Below are 13449 nucleotides of genomic sequence, written 5' to 3'. Positions count from 1 at the left end.
TGGGTGAATACACTTCTATGTCCTGGTTTTCCAAGCATATTTCCCAATATCCAGAACTAAATTCCCTTGCTAGTTTTTTTCAAACTTTTTTCAAAAGTTTTTTTTTCAAAAAGCTAGGTTTTTTTCAAAACCAGCTTGAAACCTGACCATCGCTGAACACTCAGACTCTACTCCTCCATAAGCCTTCCTGCTTGGCAGGAAGCCTTCCTACTTGGCAACTGCTTACAGTAATCATGACCTATCCAGCGAACTCTTAATCTACCCCATCTCCCCCAGAGTTTACCTGATGTCATGGTCTGATGACAGTATTGCCAACAGAATTCACCACAACAGATTCTACTCTTGTAGGGCCCATGTATGTCTTGGCTCCTGCTCTTCCAGGGTTTCCCCTCTTTCCCTTTTAAGTATTTAGACAGGTTTCCATACTCCAAGTTCTTCTCAGAACCTAAATTCAAATGATCTCTTAGTTTTGTCTGGTGTAATCCTCAACCTAGGGTGGTGGCTCCAATTAATTCATATTCTGCAGTGATGGATAAGCAGATGAGGTCTTTTTTTTTCTTATATGTAAGTTTGTTTGTAAAGTTTCGTTGAAATAAACAGTTTATTGTGTTCTTCAGTAGCAAAGACTTTTCTCTGCATTTGGAATTTACTGTGTTAAAAATTTTTTTAATTTGAGTATAGTTGATGCACAGTGTTATATTAGTTTCAGGTGTACAACATAATGATTCAACAAGTTTATACATTATGCTATGTTCACCACAAGTATAGCCACCCCTTGTTCTGATACATTTCTATTGCAATATCGTCTACTATATTCCTTATGCTGTGCCTTTTATTCCTGTGACTTGTTTATTTCATGACTTGAATCCTGTATCTCCCTCTCCCCTTCACCAATTTTATCCAACCATCCTCTGGCATAGTTTTAGGAATTTTAATCTCCTTTTTTATCCCTGTTCCTCAACATACATAATCACTTGCACACTTGTGCACAACGCCACCCCCCGGCTACCTACATTGCACATTTCAACTGGTTTCTTGAATCAAATAATTAAATATATCAGGGACATGTGATATGCAGAATAAAATAAATATAGTTTTTTGTTTTTTGTTTCTCATTTAAAATTTAAGTATGTGTTTGTTTGTTTATTTATTTATTTATTCCATTTTATTTTTTAAAATTTACATCCAAATTAGTTAGCATATAGTGCAACAATGATTTCAGGAGTAGATTCCTTAGTGCCCCTTACTCATTTAGCCCATCCCCCCTCCCACAACCCCTCCACTAACCCTCAGGTTGTTCTCCATATTTATGAATCTCTTCTGTTTTGTCCCCTTCCCTGTTTTTTTTTTTTTTTTTAATTTTTTTTTCAACGTTTTTAATTTATTTTTGGGACAGAGAGAGACAGAGCATGAACGGGGGAGGGGCAGAGAGAGAGGGAGACACAGAATCGGAAACAGGCTCCAGGCTCTGAGCCATCAGCCCAGAGCCTGACGCAGGGCTCGAACTCACGGACCGCGAGATCGTGACCTGGCTGAAGTCGGACGCTTAACCGACTGTGCCACCCAGGCGCCCCTCCCCTTCCCTGTTTTTATATTATTTTTGTTTCCCTTCCCTTATGTTCATCTGTTTTGTCTCTTAAAGTCCTCATATGAGTGAAGTCATATGATTTTTATCTTTCTCTGACTGACTAATTTCACTTAGCATAATACCATCCAGTTCCATCCACATAGTTGCAAATGGCAAGATTTCATTCTTTTTGATTGCCAAGTAATATTCCATTGTATATATATACCACATCTTCTTTATCCATTCATCCATTGATGGACATTTGGGCGCTTTCCATACTTTGGCTATCATTGATAGTGCTGCTATAAACATTGGGATGCATGTGCCCCTTCAAAACAACATACCCCTTGGATAAATACCTAGTAGTGCAATTGCTGGGTTGTAGGGTAGTTCTATTTTTAGTTTTTTGAGGAACCTCCATACTGTTTTCCAGAGTGGCTGCACCAGCTTGCATTCCTATCAACAATGCAAAAGAGATCCTCTTTCTCCACATCCTTGCCAACATCTCTTGTTGCCTGAGTTGTTAATATTAGCCATTCTGACAGGTGTCAGGTGGTATTTCATTGTGGTTTTGATTTGTATTTCCCTGATGATGAGTGATGTTGAGCATTTTTTCATGTGTTGGTTGGCCATCTAGATGTCTTCTTTGGAGAAGTGTCTATTCATGTCTTTTGCCCATTTCTTCACTGGATTATTTGTTTTTTGGGTGTTGAGTTTGATAAGTTCTTTATAGATTTTGGATACTAACCCTTTATCTGATATGTCATTTGCAAATATCTTCTCCCATTCTGTCGGTTGCCTTTGAGTTTTGCTGATTGTTTCCTTTGCTGTGCGGAAGCTTTTATTTTGATGAGGTCCCAGTAGTTCATTTTTGCTTTGGTTTCCCTTGCCTCCGGATATGTGTTGAGTAAGAAGTTGCTGAGGCCAAGATCAAAGAGGTTGTTGCCTGCTCTCTCCTCAAGGATTTTGATGGCTTTCTGTCTTACATTTAGGTCTTTCATCCATTTTGAGTTAATTTTTGTGTATGGTGTAAGAAAGTGGTTCAGGTTCATTTTTCTGCATGTCGCTGTCCAGTTTTCCCAGCACCACTTCTGAAGAGACTGTGTTTATTCCATTGGATATTCTTTCTTGCTTTGTCAAAGATTAGTTGGCCATACACTTGTGGGTCCATTTCTGGGTTCTCTATTCTGTTCCATTGATCTGAGCGTCTGTTCTTGTGCCAGTACCATACTGTCTTGATGGTTACAGCTTTGTAGTATAGCTTGAAGTCTGGGATTGTGATGCCTCCTGCTTTGGTCTTCTTTTTGAAGATCGTTTTGGCTATTCGGGGTCTTTTCTGGTTCCGTACAAATTTTAGGATTGTTTGTTCTAGCTCTGTGAAGAATGCTAGTGTTATTTTGATAGGGATTGCATTGAATATGTAGGTTGCTTTGGGTAGAATCGACATTTTAACAATATTTGTTCTTCCTATCCAGGAGCATGGAATCTTTCCCCATTTTTTTGTGTCTTCTTCAATTTCTTTCATAAGCTTTCTATAGTTTTCAGCGTATAGATTTTTCATCAGTTATAACACTTTAAATTTCATTCTATTTTTTACTTCTTTTTATCTCTGCAGAAAGGGATTCTAATCTATTTTCAACTCCAGCTAGTATTCTTATTATCGTGATTCTAAATTCTGGTTCAGATATCTTGCTTGTATCTGTGTTGGTTAAATCCCTGGCTGTCATTTCATTGTGCTCTTTCTGTTGGGGTGAATTCCTTCATTTTGTCATTTTGAAGGGAGAAAAGGAATTAATGAGGTAGAAAAATTAAAATTAAAAAATTAAAATTAAAAAATTAAACACACACACACACACACACACACACACAAATCTAATAAATGATGCTAGATCCTAGGTGTGTTTTGGTCTGGGTGTTGAAAGTGGTCTGACAGATTAGAGGGAAAAAAAGGGCAGGGGAAAAAACGGAAATTGAGAATTTGAAAAAATGAATACATTGAAGTAGACTAAAATGAGACGATGGGAGTAAAATAGAATTTGAAAGAATTTACACAAAAGTAAAGAATATAGTAGAAACAAAGAAAAATATTTTTAATAAAAATTGAAAGTAAAAATGAAGTTTTTCTCTTTCTGCATTAAAGAAAAAGAAAAGAAATGAAAAAGAGAAAAAAGAAAAAAGGAAAGAAAATTGAATGGATGCACCTGCTAACAGATGGAAATAGGACTGAAATTACTTCCTTTTCCCCTAGAAGTCAGACTATGTAGCGCTTTATAGTCCATAAACTAAGTAGGCGGTGAGACTTGTGTTCTTGAAGAGTGAGGTTGGCCCAGTTGGGCAGGGCTCGGTGTAATGGCTCCGTTCTCCACTAGATGGCGCTGCTAGCTTATTGGGGTGGATTGTTGTGGTGCTCGTAGGTGCATGCGCGCATGTGTGGGAGCGGTGAAAATGGTGTCACCCAGCTATCCAGTCTCTAGTATCGGAACTCTGTTCTCCCTATCAGCAATCGTTCACCCGTCCTCTGTCTTCAACTTTCATCCACTCCCCGCTTCTTCACTGTCTGTGAAGCCCCAGGCAGTACCTCTCTCCTGAGTTTTGTCTCAGATGCGGCTATTTTCCCCGGCCCCTTACTTCTGAAGGACTGCAGCTTTGACCTGGTCTGCCCCTCTGTGGGAGGGTCTCACCCAGCAATGGCTGAACAATGGCCAAATGTTGGCTGCACCCAGGAATGCTTGCTGGAACCTGCTGCTGCCGGAGCCCCAAGACTGCAGCCAGGTGCCAGTCTGCCCCAGAAAAAGTTCGCAAGAGAGTGTAGCAGCAGCTTTTCAGGGATTATGGAAAATCACAACACACATCTGGCACCAGACTTTAGCCTTAATGACCTTGTTCCAGCACCAGCAAATGTGGCCATTTTCTGGGATCTGCTGGGACCAGGTGGCTTCAACAGTATCTACCAAATGTCCTTCCAGCAATGGAACCTCTTTTCTCCGTGTGGCCTGAGAACCTCCTGGACCTCACTCTGTTCCTGGGGATTCGCCCTTCCCACCAGAGCACCTCCAGGTATTGAGCTGCAGAGTTGCAGACTTTGTGCTTCCCTTGTTTACAGTCTTAATGAAATTTAAACCCTCTCCTTTCTCCTTTCTCCCTTTTTAGTTTAGTCCCTGTGGCTGTTTCCAATTTTCCACTTTCTCTCCAGCTGCTTTTGGGGAGGGGTGCTTTTCCAGTATCCTCCCCCCTATCCCCCCACCCCCCATCTCCATCCTCTCTCTGCCTGCAAAAGCGGCTCCCTGTCCACCACCGACTTCTCTCACCCCAACTTCACCTCTCCGTGCCACGTACCTGCTGAATTCTGTGGTTCAGGTTGTGAAGATTGTTGTGTTAATCCTCCAGTCAGTTTTCTAGGTGTGTAGGATGGTTTAGTGTTGGTCTGGCTGTATGTCATGGATGCAAGACACACAAAAAACTTCCATGCTGTTCCACCATCTTGGCTCTTTTGAGAAAGAACCAATTTCTCACATGATCCAGGCTTCAAAACAAATGGCAATTAAAGGAGTAAGAAAATTTATATGGGCTAGTAAGAAAAATTATATGAATTTCTCCAGAGCCATTGGGTCAGAAGAGTCACATATGGAAAGAACATAGATGTGCTGATTCAGGGTTCAGAAGTTGTTCATGAGGCACTGGATGATGGAAAGGTTCTAGGGAGGGGAGGGTGAGTAGACAAGAAATCTCTGAAAAAGACAAGCAGGCTGAGGAGAGAGAGAGACATATACAGAGGATGAGATACAAACTCTGAAGAAGAGATGGCACAAAGGGTAGGTGAATATGTCATGCTTCTGTGTTTATTCTGTGGGAGTATCTTCTATCACGGCTGTAGGAAACCACACCCCGCCACTGAGCCCATCCTCTTGGGACTGTCTGCTGAACCCCATATCCAGGTGCTGCTGTTTGTGAATTTCTTGGTGATTTACCTTCTGACTTACATGGGGACCCTGGTGATGCTCCTGGTGATCCTCCCCTCCCTGCCCCCAGGAAAGAAAGTACTTCTTTTTCAGTCACCTCTCTTCCCTAGATCTTTGTATCTCCTTTGTCACCATGCCCAAAATGCTGGAGAATCTCCTGTTTCAGAGGAAACCAATCTCAGTAGAGCTGACTCAGGGTGTGTGTGTGTGTGTGTGTGTGTGTGTGTGTGTGTGTGTTTTGCACTCAGGGATCAAAGCCTTTCTGCTCTTTGTGATGACCTATGACCACTATGCTGCCTGCCATCTGCCACCCACTGTTCTCTGGTCAGCTGATAAGTAAAAATTGTGTGGGGGTCTGGTATGGGTCTTATGGAGACTGAGATTTGGGATGCTCATGTTATGCCTTACTTGAGCTGCGAGCTGCCTTCTTTATTCCCTCTGTCCTGCTCTCATATCTCTGCCAACTTTGCAGTCCTGGTATGTTCTGCCATCATTCATACCCTTTTGACCATCCTCCTGATCCTCTTCTCTTACTCCTGCATTATTGACACCATCCAGAGCATCAGCTCGACCTCAGGCAGAAGCAAGGCCTTCTCCACCTGCTCCTCCCACCTTACCTCAACGATCTTCTCTTATGGTTTAGGTTTTCCTTACTGTCTTGTGCTAACCTCTGGTTGCCCACTGGAGGTGGTTTTCTCTATGCAGTACAGTGTGGTCACTCCCCTAGTGAATTCCTTTCTTTACAGCCTAAAGAACAAGGAAGCAAAAGCAGCTCTGAAAAGAATGTTTCAAAAAGGTTTGTAACAGCTCAGAGAACAGAGAAGAGTCAGAAGATGACTGGGAAATAGGGCAGAATTGCATCTAGATGGCTGGATAACAAGCATTAAGAAAATTTTTCTTTCCTAATGTCAGCCATAACAAAATATCTTGAACAAGCCTCTTTGCTTTAGGAGGCTTAAGAAAAGGCCAAGAGATATTTGCTTACTTTAGCTCATATTTAATTTGTTCATGGACAGCACAATGGATCAGATAATTATTTCAATCAAGAAAATTGGTACATACTTGTTCTTTCTTCATCTGTGGAACATTCTCAGTAGATTTACTACTGATAAAAATGTCTATGACCTGAATTCTTATTTAAATCCACAGTGGTTTGAGATGTAGGGGCAAGCTTTGCTAGAAATAAAAGACCCAGTACTTCTGGTAGTGACATAAAATTGAAACTCAGGAGTTGGGAGTCTGTTTGGGGATGAGCATGGACTGGAGAGGCTCCTAGAATGACTGGGAGAGGGAGCATCCAATTAGGATGAAGTCAGATGCAGACATTTTCCATACTCTGTACATCTCCCAACACCTTTACCTGGTGGCAACGGGGAGAGAATCCACTCTCTCTGGGGTGGCCATCAGCCCTGCTGTGTCACTGGGGCACCATTGTTGGGATGCTGAGGAGGTGCTGAGGCCAGGTGGCAGGTCATCACCAAAATGCTGGGATACTGCCTTGCCTCCCCCAGAATCAGATTAGCTGCTTCTTTTAGTTTACATTTATACTTCCGGTTGGCTGAGCCTAATCAGAAGCCACCAGCCTGGAAATCTGGGAAATGGCTCTGCAAGCATCTAGTCAAAGTAATACAAAACCAAGTACATAGGACAAAAATGGGGTTGAGCGTCATCTGAAAATAAATTGGTGAAATAGATACATTTGTAAACGTGACCCTCTTCAAGCAAGAAACAGAAACTAGTATGGATACAATCAGGAGTGAGAAGAGAGGATGGAAGGGAAAATGGGAATAAGAAGGAGAATTTAAGGAAGGCTTCAATATGGGTCAGAAGAAAGAGGGAAGGGGGAACTACCCTTGGGAAAACAGTAAATAGAAAACTCAGGTCTATAGATGTACTGGCGCCCTCAGGTGGCCTGAGAGATTTACTACACCAGTGAACACAGGAGTTTAAGGGGAGGTAGGATCCTCTTACTCTGTGCTGATACAAGATATGATGTGGGGGCCGTGGCTTCTTCCCCAATATCTGGAATCCTCAGAAATTTCGAAGGAACTTCAAGGAACAGTCTTCATTTGGTGGACTTTTCTTCCCTTTTTATACCCATCCCATCTCATGGTGTCTCTGTTCCCACTTGTGCACTGCCCTCTACAGACCTCTTCCAGAACTAGGATATGCTCCAAATTCATCTAGATTCTTTTTTCTAAAGGAGGTTGACTTAAAATAATTTTATATAATAATCAAGTGAGACATTAATTGAAAATAGACACTCATCTAATTTTAGAATTACATAGAAGACTTGTTTCAGGTCTTTCCACAGTTTGCCTTATTGCTTATCCGTTTTCCTATTTTATCTACTTTGGGAATCTCATGCATTTTTAGCCAATATCCTTTTTCCCTTCAGTGGCGTTATTGTCTTCAAAAGAGCAACAGTTAATTTCTCCAACTGCAAAAATGGAAGCCAAAGGGCGGTGGAACAATATCTTCAATGTGCTCTAAGAAAATGATTATCATCCTAAAATTTTACACTCAATAAAATAGCTGTGCTATGCAAGGCAGATTTAAAGGCATTTCAAACAAAAAATAAGAACATCTGCCACCAGAACTTCATCAAAGGAAATCTTTAAAAGTGTTCTACAGGCAGTAAGGTTAAAATCGAAGATGTAATTTTCCAAATGCAGAAAGGAATGAAGATAAAAGACATCGTACACATGTGGGTAAATCTAAAAGAATATTGACACTAAAACAACAATAATATCTTATAGGGCCTTATATGTTTGTACAGGAATGTAATTAAAATTAGTAGAAAAAATAACATTTACATTGGGAGGTATTGAATTAAAAGTGGTCTAAGATAGTTTAATTGACAAAATGAAAGTAAAATTATCAATTAATATTAGGTTTTGATAATCCAATGAACTGTAATTTCTAGGGTGGCCACCAAAATTAGAGAAAAAGACTGTAAAACTTCTAAACAAATGATTGGAAAAGAATGGAATGATAACAAATCATCCACAGAAAGGAAGAAATAAAATGTTAAATAACTTAATTGACAGAATAGAAAAAAATAGTAATGATATAGAAAATTGAAACATGATTAGCAAATTTGCCTAATGAACATATTACCCTACTGCACTGTGCTACACAGAAGCAAAATACTATGTTTTCTTAAATTTTATTTTAATTTTAGTGTAGTTAATATGCAGTGTTATATTAGGTTCATGTGTACAACATAGTGATTCAACAGTTCCATATATTACTCAGTGGTCAGCATGATAAGTGTACTCTTAACCCCTTTCACCTGTTTCACCCATCCCTCCACCCACCTCCCCTCTGGTACATCTGTTTGTTCTCTATAGTTAGGAGTCTGGTTTTTGGTTTGTCTCTTTTTCCTTTGTTCATTTGTTTTGTTTCTTAAATTCCACATATGAGTGAATTATATGGTATTTGTCTTTCTTTGACTTATTTCACTGAGCATTATATTCTCTAGCTCCACACATGTTGTTGCAAATGGCAAGATTTAATTCTTTTTTATGGCTGAATAATATTCCATTGTATATATATACCACATCTAGGCACTTGGGTTGCTTCCATAATTTGGTCATTGTAAATAATGCTGCAGTAAACATAGGGTACATATATCCTTTTGAATTAGTGTTTTCATATTCTTGGGTAAATACCCAGTAGTGTGATTATTGGAGTTGAATCATTCTTGATATCAGTGTTTCTCAGTGGTCAATCAATTACTTTCTTCAGGATTACCTTAACATGCAGAATATAGGACATATCCTCTATTCAACTGGAACGTTTGCCTTCAGCTTTATTATGCACAAAATCATGACACAAAACACAGAAATACGGTCCTGCACATGGTCCATGGTATTTTCTGTCATTTATGAAGATCCCGGATGAGTTCTGGGACACCCTGTAGTTCAGTATGGGACTGCTTTCCTCTTCTTCCTTTTATTCTGCACATCTCCTAACTCTTGGTGGCTCTGTGCCTACCCAGCACCTTCAAACTACCTTCTGCAAAACTCTCTTGACTTTTCTTCTACAGGATATTTGGCTAAAAGCCATAATTATTATGATTATTTTAAAAATCAACCTTAATCATGGTTGATTATTTTTGCCAGTATCAATTCTTCTTTTAAAATATTTTCTTAAGATGGGGCGCCTGGGTGGCGCAGTCGGTTGAGCGTCCGACTTCAGCTCAGGTCATGATCTCACAGTTTGTGAGTTCGAGCCCCATGTCAGGCTCTGTGCTGACAGCTCGGAGCCTGGAGCCTACTTCGGATTCTGTGTCTCCCTCTCTCTCTACCCCTCCCCTGCTCATACTCTGTCTCTCTCTCTCTGAAAAATGAATAAACTTAAAAAAAAAATTAAAAAAAATAAATAAAATATTTTCTTAAGATCTTTAATTGTAGAGGGGAGGGAAGATGGCAGTGTAGGAGGACTCTGGGCTCACCAGGCGTCCTGCTGATCACTTAGATTCCACCTACACCTGCCTAAAGAACCCAGAAAACCGCCAGAGGGTTAGCAGAACGGAGTCTCCAGAGCCAAGTGCAGACGAGAGGCCCACGGAAGAGGGTAGGAAGGGCGGCGAGGTGGTGCGCGCTCCACGGACTGGCGGGAGGGAGCCGGGGCGGAGGGGCGGCTCGCCGGCCAAGCGAGCCCCCGAGTCTGGCTGGCAAAAGCGGAGGGGCCGGACGGACTGTGTTCCGACAGCAAGCGCGACTTAGCGTCTGGGAGGTCATAAGTTAACAGCTCTGCTCAGAAAGCGGGAAGGCTGGAGGACAAAGGGAGGGAGAGCTGTTGAGCCCCCGGACGACAGAGCTCAGTTTGGTGGGGAACAAAGGCGCCAGCGCCATCTCCCCCGCCCATCCCCCAGCCAAAATCCCAAAGAGAACCAGTTCCTGCCAGGGAACTTGCTCGCTCCGCGCAAACACCCAACTCTGTGCTTCTGCGGAGCCAAACCTCCGGCAGCGGATCTGACTCCCTCCCGCTGCCACAGGGCCCCTCCTGAAGTGGATCACCTAAGGAGAAGCGAGCTAAGCCTTCCCATCCTGCCCCCGTGCACCTTGCCTACCCACCCCGGCTAATATGCCAGATCCCCAGCACCACAAGCCTGGCAGTGTGCAAGTAGCCCAGACGGGCCAGGCCATCCCACAGTGAATCCCGCCCCTAGCAGAGAGGAAGAGAAGGCACACACCAGTCTGATTGTGGCCCCAGCGGTGGGCTGGGGGCAGACATCAGGTCAGACTGCGGCCCCGCCCACCAACTCCAGTTATATACCACAGCACAGGGGAAGTGCCCTGCAGGTCCTCACCACTCCAGGGACTATCCAAAATGACCAAACGGAAGAATTCCCCTCAGAAGACTCTCCAGGAAATAACAACAGCTAATGAACTGATCAAAAAGGATTTAAATAATATAACAGAAAGTGAATTTAGAATAATAGTCATAAAATTAATCGCTGGGCTTGAAAACAGTATAGAGGACAGCAGAGAATCTCTTGCCACAGAGATCAAGGGACTAAGGAACAGTCACGAGGAGCTGAAGAGCGCTTTAAACGAAATGCAAAACAAAATGGAAACGACGACGGCTCGGATTGAAGAGGCAGAGGAGAGAATAGGTGAACTAGAAGATAAAGTTATGGAAAAAGAGGAAGCTGAGAGAAAGAGAGATAAAAAATCCAGGAGTATGAGGGGAAAATTAGAGAACTAAGTGATACACTAAAAAGAAATAATATATGCATAATTGGTATCCCAGAGGAGGAAGAGAGAGGGAAAGGTGCTGAAGGGGTACTTGAAGAAATTATAGCTGAGAACTTCCCTGAACTGGGGAAGGAAAAAGACATTGAAATCCAAGAGGCACAGAGAACTCCCTTCAGACGTAACTTGAATCGATCTTCTGCACGACATATCATAGTGAAACTGGCAAAATACAAGGATAAAGAGAAAATTCTGAAAGCAGCAAGGGATAAACGTGCCCTCACATATAAAGGGAGACCTATAAGACTCGTGACTGATCTCTCCTTTGAAACTTGGCAGGCCAGAAAGGCTTGGCACGATGTCTTCAATGTGCTAAACAGAAAAAATATGCAGCCGAGAATCCTTTATCCAGCAAATCTGTCATTTAGAATAGAAGGAGAAATAAAGGTCTTCCCAAACAAACAAAAACTGAAGGAATTTGTCACCACTAAACCAGCCCTACAAGAGATCCTAAGGGGGATCCTGTGAGACAAAGTACCAGAGACATCACTACAAGCATAAAACATACAGACATCACAATGACTCTAAACCCATATCTTTCTATAATAACACTGAATGCAAATGGATTAAATGCACCAACCAAAAGACATAGGGTATCAGAATGGATAAAAAAACAAGACCCATCTGTTTGCTGTCTACAAGAGACTCATTTTAGATCTGAGGACACCTTTAGATTGAGAGTGAGGGGATGGAGAACTATTTATCATGCTACTGGAAGCCAAAAGAAAGCTGGAGTAGCCATACTTATATCAGACAAACTAGACTTTAAATTAAAGGCTGTAACAAGAGATGAAGAAGGGCATTATATAATAATTACAGGGTCTATCCATCAGGAAGAGCTAACAATTATAAATGTCTATGCGCCGAATACCGGAGCCCCCAGATATATAAAACAATTACTCATAAACATAAGCAACCTTATTGATAAGAATGTGGTCATTGCAGGGGACTTTAACACCCCACTTACAGAAATGGATAGATCATCTAGACACACAGTCAATAAAGAAACAAGGGCCCTGAATGATACATTGGATCAGATGGACTTGACAGATATATTTAGACCTCTGCATCCCAAAGCAACAGAATATACTTTCTTCTCGAGTGCACATGGAACATTCTCCAAGATAGATCACATACTGGGTCACAAAACAGCCCTTCATAAGTATACAAGAATTGAGATCATACCATGCATACTTTCAGACCACAATGCTATGAAGCTTGAAATCAACCACAGGAAAAAGTCTGGAAAACCTCCAAAAGCATGGAGGTTAAAGAACACCCTACTAACGAATGAGTGGGTCAACCAGGCAATTAGAGAAGAAATTAAAAAATATATGGAAACAAACGAAAATGAAAATAAAACAATCCAAACGCTTTGGGACGCAGCGAAGGCAGTCCTGAGAGGAAAATACATTGCAATCCAGGCCTATCTCAAGAAACAAGAAAAATCCCAAATACAAAATCTAACAGCACACCTAAAGGAAATAGAAGCAGAACAGCAAAGGCAGCCTAAACCCAGCAGAAGAAGAGAAATAGTAAAGATAAGAGCAGAAATAAACAATATAGAATCTAAAAAAACTGTAGAGCAGATCAACGAAACCAAGAGTTGGTTTTTGGAAAAAATAAACAAAATTGACAAACCTCTAGCCAGGCTTCTCAAAAAGAAAAGGGAGATGACCCAAATAGATAAAATCATGAATGAAAATGGAATTATTACAAACAATCCCTCAGAGATACAAACAATTATCAGGGAATACTATGAAAAATTATATGCCAACAAATTGGACAACCTGGAAGAAATGGACAAATTCCTAAACACCCACACTCTTCCAAAACTCAATCAGGAGGAAATAGAAAGCTTGAACAGACCCATAACCAGTGAAGAAATGGAATCGGTTATCAAAAATCTCCCAACAAATAAGAGTCCAGGACCAGATGGCTTCCCAGGGGAGTTCTACCAGACGTTTAAAGCAGAGATAATACCTATCCTTCTCAAGCTATTCCAAGAAATAGAAAGGGAAGGAAAACTTCCAGACTCATTCTATGAAGCCAGGATTACTTTGATTCCTAAACCAGACAGAGACCCAGTAAAAAAAAGAGAACTACAGGCCAATATCCCTGATGAATATGGATGCAAAAATTCTCAATAAGATACTAG

General features: G+C 41.3%; 1 pseudogene; it reads left to right on the top strand.

Moving 5' to 3' along the window:
* The first annotated feature begins 5208 nt into the window (after positions 1-5208).
* On the top strand, positions 5209-6335 carry LOC125920199 (olfactory receptor 8S1-like; annotated as a pseudogene).
* The last annotated feature ends 7114 nt before the right edge of the window (positions 6336-13449 follow it).

This window comes from Panthera uncia, chromosome B4 (assembly GCF_023721935.1).
Source record: "Panthera uncia isolate 11264 chromosome B4, Puncia_PCG_1.0, whole genome shotgun sequence".
NCBI lineage: Eukaryota > Metazoa > Chordata > Mammalia > Carnivora > Felidae > Panthera > Panthera uncia.
Note: the sequence above shows the minus strand (reverse complement) of the source record. Positions and strands in the feature narration are given on the sequence as shown.